Source organism: Pimephales promelas, chromosome 6, assembly GCF_988280905.1.
Source record: "Pimephales promelas chromosome 6, fPimPro1.hap1.1, whole genome shotgun sequence".
Lineage (NCBI taxonomy): Eukaryota > Metazoa > Chordata > Actinopteri > Cypriniformes > Leuciscidae > Pimephales > Pimephales promelas.
The window spans coordinates 5,345,850-5,351,849 of NC_142774.1; the positions used below are offsets into that span (position 1 = coordinate 5,345,850).

Below are 6,000 nucleotides of genomic sequence, written 5' to 3' on the forward strand. Positions count from 1 at the left end.
AGTAAAATGTACATATAAAAACAAAACATTAAAAAAACATATGTTAGTTATTTTATATGATAATATACAGTACACTCATCTAAAGGATTATTAGGAACTCCTTCAATTTCTCATTAATGCAGTTATCTAATCAACCAATCACATGGCAGTTGCTTCAATGCATTTAGGGGTGTGGTCCTGGTCAAGACAATCTCCTGAACTCCAAACTGAATGTCAGAATGGGAAAGAAAGGGGATTTAAGCAATTTTGAGCGTGGCATGGTTGTTGTTGGTGACTGAGTGTGTCACAATCTGCTCAGTTACTGGGATTTTCACGCACAACTATTTCTGGGGTTTACAAAGAATGGTGTGAAAAGGGAAAAACATCTAGTATGCGGCAGTCCTGTGGGCCAAAATGCCTTGTTGATGCTAGAGGTCAGAGGAGAATGGGCCGACTGATTCAAGCTGATAGAGGAGCAACTTTGACTGAAATAACCACTCGTTACAACCGAGGTATGCAGCAAAGCATTTGTGAAGCCACAACACACACAACCTTGAGTTGGATGGGCTACAACAGCAGAAAACCCGACCGGGTACCACTCATCTCCACTACAAATAGGAAAAAGAGGCGACAATTTGCAAGAGCTCACCAAAATTGGACAGTTGAAGACTGGAAAAATGTTGCCTGGTCTGATGAGTCTCGATTTCTGTTGAGACATTCAGATGGTAGAGTCAGAATTTGAACGTGGATCCATCATGCCTTGTTACCACTGTGCAGGCTGGTGTTGGTGGTGTAATGGGATGTTTTCTTAGCACACTTTCTATATATATATATATATATATATATATATTCTGGCATGATGAAGTTAGTTACCAACAAACACAACAATAAACTGTTGGTGCTCTTCCTCTAAAAAAAAAAAACCTAACAAAATACCAAAGACTCAAAGAGTACTGCATTTGTGGAACATGCCACTTACTCTTTCAGTTTCTCATGCGGTCACACACAAAAACAACACAGAACACAGGCCTTTAGCCCTCATATATATACCCAGGGCAGTGCGAGTGCAAATGCATGGCCTCGGCAGTCCAGCCCTGGGGAAGGCCAGTGACTCAGTGCGACTCACATACATTTGCAGACTGAAACATGAGAGTGATTCTTTTATATGCTCAAATATTCAGACAGTCTTTGAACTGATGAAAGACGCACAGACAGCGTAAACAAAAACACACATTAAAAAAATAAAATAATTCTCTGACTCCGCTGGGAAAGCCCAAGGCTAAAAGCTTCACAGGCCGAATCCTGCGACGCCGTCCTGAGAATACCAAGTTTTAAAGATGAGCTCATTGCTACAAAGGGAAACTTTGAGGGGGGGAATCCAGCTCATCCCCCCACCCACGTCCTCACCTGGGGGGGATGAAGGGAATTTGGGGAGGTTTGTGGTCTGGGACTTCCAGGCCTGAACACTTATGCAGACCAGAGCACTGTAGCTCTCCCCCGACACTTTACTGGTACACTAGATAAGCTTGGTTAACCATGCAGATAGTTGCTCTTTTAATGCCGTTCTAAGATCAGATTAACCAGCTCATGTTGCTTTTATTTTACTATAACCCAAATAAACACTTTTCTCAGTCGTTTTTTTAACGAATCACGATCGGGATGATGTCATTGCATGTGTTTGATTTCACTTTTACTGGTGTTAAATCAGAAAGCTCGTAAAGGTCTGTTTCCAGTGGCAATAATGCAAAACAAACAATGCCAAGGGAAACGTTTACAACATGCAGCCTCTCGCTCACATTTTGTGGTTGTAATTTGCAATGATTTCTTTCTTCCTTGGGGTAAGATTGGTTAGGAATAATGGAAAACTGAACATGGGGGCGGATATGGAGCAGGAAAACATAAAAAGCAGAGTACTTATCATTTCTAAACCCCATAAAAGTGAAGGGTTGATGATTAAGCTGTGCATTGACTTTTGACCAATGGCATAAATGTCTCGTCCAGACTGAAGCCTTTTCCGGTGAAGAACCGTTCACAGTTACAGGAATAAAACACACTTAGTTTTGTTGAGGGGCCAAAAAAAAACAAAAAAACAGAAAGACTGAATTGTCAAAGGCAATTAGGTTTTGAATGTCACGTTCTAATATAGTCAAAATAAAATAAAATATATTGAATGCAATACATTACTTTGACAAAAAAAAAGTGTCTGTCAAATGTATAAAATAAAAATAAAATAAAATAAAATAAATACATTGCTTCAGGAAAAGTGTTTGCCAAATCAATAAAATAAAATAATACACTGAATGCAATACATTACTTCAGGAAAAGTGTCTACAAAATAAAATAAAATAAAATAAATACATTGAATGCCATACATTCCTTTTGGAAAAGTGTCTGCCAAATGAAAAATTAAATTAAATTAAATTAAATTAATATATTGAATGCCATACATTGCTTTTGGAAAAGTGTCTGCCAAATGAAAAAATAAATAAAATTAAATTAAATTAATATATTGAATGCCATACATTGCTTTTGGAAAAGTGTATGCCAAATGAAAAATAAAATAAAATAAAATTAAATTAATATATTGAATGCCATGCATTGCTTTTGGAAAAGTGTCTGCCAAATGAAAAATAAAATTAAATTAAATTAATATATTGAATGCCATACATTGCTTTTGGAAAAGTGTCAGCCAAATGAATAAAAAAATAAATAAAATAAAATGAATACATTGAATGCAATACATTACTTTGGGAAAAGTGTCTGCCAAATGAATAAAATAAAATGAAAAAAATGACAATAAATTAAAATTATAATAAATAATAATAATATGATTTAAAAAACAAACAAACTTACAGCCGCAAAGTACGTCAAACAAAACCTGACATGACCTGGCAAACTTTGACAATTAAATAATGTAATTATTTCTTCCTCATTAGTTCAAGCATTCAATCATTTTCTGATTAATAATTCCCAAAACAGTGTGTGCTATAAAAATTCACAGCAATTGCAGTATCTTTGTATTTGTTTGGCTTAATCGGCTTACAGCTCTCCTTCAGACAGTTGCATCCTCTGAATGAGAGGCTGAGAAAAAAATAAATAAATGAATGCACTAAAAAAGAATAAATTGATTTACCCCATAAATCAAGCGAAGCCCGTGAAGGAAGGGATCTGGAGAGCGGCGTCACGTTGCCAAGGCTCTACAGCTGGTGTTCTGGAGCCAGTGCGTCACAGAGCCTATTCCCAGACACGCATACGCACTCGCTTCACACACTTCTGATCTGCCAGGAGTTAGGAGGGGGATTGTCTGTACACCTCAAAGTGACAGCAGGAAATCTTGTGCCACTCAGATGTCCGTCTTAAATCGTTTTTTCCCCTCCTTATTACATCACAATCCCTAATTTCATCTTCGCAGGCCTTCTGCCGGTAACCAAGGCAACATGGAGACACAGGCTGCGTTCGAGTAAGATAACTAGCATATTACTTACCGAATACTGCACTAAAATATATATTTAAAGTCAGCTTTGTTGCATGGAACCAAGTCCCGACTTGTTTCTTTTTTCAATAGTCCGTTTAACTCGGACGCATGTCACACTTCAGAAGAAAAGATCTTCGCAACTTTGAATAACAGTGCATTATATTAATATTATGAATGCAGTCTTGCATGTCAACTCTTAACCAGATAATTCAGGAAAATACCTCTTGATATTATTTCCTGTTCATCCTATTGGAAATGAAAGTTCAAGTCAAGTTCGTCGCTTCTCTATCTGGTAATCCGATGAGTCTGAGTTTGGCGGTATCAAGGAAAACTTGTGTAAAAAGTGTTAGGTGGAGGGGGGATTATGGTGTGCGGGTTGTTTTTCAGGGGTTGGGCTCGCCCCCTTAGTTCCTGCGAAATGAACTCTGACAATGCAACTGTATATGAAGAGTTCAGATGCAAAAGCCTCTAAGTGCCATTTGAAATTTTCTTCTAAAATGATCATTTTTATCAAGCTTGTATATTTAAGTTCAGTAATTTCACTTAAATGGCAATGAAGATTACCTATTAATTGTCATTTAAGTGAAATTACTGAACTTAAATACACAAGCTTGATAAAAATGGTCATTCTAGAACAAAATTTCAAATGGCACTTAGAGGCTTTTGCATCTGAACTCTTCATATTTTGGCAAATGCAGGGTATTCAAGGCAGAAAAATAGCAAATACTATAATATACACACAGCTAGTATGCTATTCTGAACATATCCATGCTTTCTAAATTTTAGTCAGTTAGTTATTCCTTCCCTTTTCTCATACATAAATTTCAAGAGCCTCTTTTGAGTGCTGATTCAGGAAGTGTTTCTGAGGAATGCAAAAGGCATTTTCTCTCTCTCTCTCTCTTCTGGCCTTCGCCACAAAGAAAGCGGAAGTGAAACACAGTAGCCTCTGTACACAAAGGAAACAGTTAGAGCCATTTCTGCACAGTCCACAGAGCGTTTCTCTTCCACAAATGACACAAGACCCAATATCAGGCTTGAAACGCAATATGCAGACTGGGATTATGTACACATTCACCTGTTGAACCGATATGAAGAAATAAAGAGTATTTCTTTGACTTGATTGAGCAGAGTAACTCAGTGGCAGGATACATCTGGGAAGCCAAAAGCAAATTCCCAGAAGCCTTATGGAAATATAATGGAGAGCAGCAGAATCATCATGAGGAGCCACTTCTTTACAGGATGTTTTATTGTTCCCAATTATATGAGGCTCAGAAGAATTCCACATAAAAGCCTGTTGTTTTAATTAAGAGTCTTTCCCCCCCTCCTTTAAACGCAAACCGTAAAAAGTAAATGGCTGTGTACTAAAGCACAAAACCACCTCTGGTTTCTCTAGTGCAAACAGTGTCGATCTGCGGAAAATGTGCCGACAGAAGCTCTGGAGAAGGAAGCTCTGATTCATGGATTGCTTCACACATCTTTTGTCTTCTATTGACGTCAATAACCGTAATGAAAAAACTCTCACCAGTTGAAACATTGAGCCGAATGTGCAAAAGTTCACACATCAGCAGAGAATATACTGAAGAAATCATTGTTTCCGTGACTGATGGACCGGCGTGAAAAAAAAATCATATATGCATTTATTCACCTTTGATAAGTTTAATAATAAGACGAGATGTGCGTCAGCATCCTCGCAAATACTGCATGAGGAAAACACTGACAAAGATTTATCTGAAATGTCAAGTTCAGTCTGCACGTCACTTTCATTATCTGATTAATGATGCATTTGCTTTTGATCAGTGCAAGAATCTACAAACATACACACACACATAAGCCACATAACTAAATCAGTGCACTGTGAATTAAACAGAACAAATAAAATAATCACGTTTTAGTCGTACTATTTTATAATAAGAAACAAATATATAAATAAATAAAATTAAATAAAAAGAAATAAAATAATCACGTTTTAGTCGTATTATTTTATAATAAGAAACAAATATATAAATAAATAAAATTAAATAAAAAGAATATCAAATTAAACATAATTTAGTATTTATTGATAATAACCATTAGTAATATAGAAACTACTGTAGGCTGATCAGAGTTGCCATGCAACTCCATAATATAACATGTAACACATATAATATAACATAACATAAAACATATACATAACATAACAAACAATTCGAGTTAGATAAAAATATTACAAATTCAGTAAAGTTCAATGTTATAATGAGGGGCCGTTTACACAACACCTTTTTCAACTAAAAACAGAAAACCTTTGTGTTTTTGTCATTCATTTACATGAGAGCTGCATTTTGGTGGCCTAAATTTTGAAAACGGGGTTCAAAGTGCAAGTTATTAAAAACGATACCGTTATTGTCTCTGTGTAAACTACAAAAACATGAATTTGTGAAAACGGTGACATTATGCACTTGTGTCTTAAACTCGTTTTTAATAGCTACATCGCTGCTAGCGTGTCAGGCGGTTCACAGCATTAAAGGAGTAGTTCACTTTAAAAAAAACCTTTTGCTGATAATTTACTC

The 6,000-nt window shown here is 36.2% G+C and overlaps 1 long non-coding RNA gene across 1 annotated transcript in view; it reads right to left on the minus strand.

Moving 5' to 3' along the window:
• The window catches only part of LOC120493254 (uncharacterized), a 31,783-nt gene extending 28,289 nt beyond the window's left edge, over positions 1-3,494 (minus strand). Inside the window, exon 1 of the long non-coding RNA XR_016169009.1 lies at positions 3,113-3,494. This is a non-coding gene — a long non-coding RNA (uncharacterized LOC120493254). The remainder of the gene's footprint in view (positions 1-3,112) is intronic.
• Positions 3,495-6,000: the final 2,506 nt, after the last annotated feature.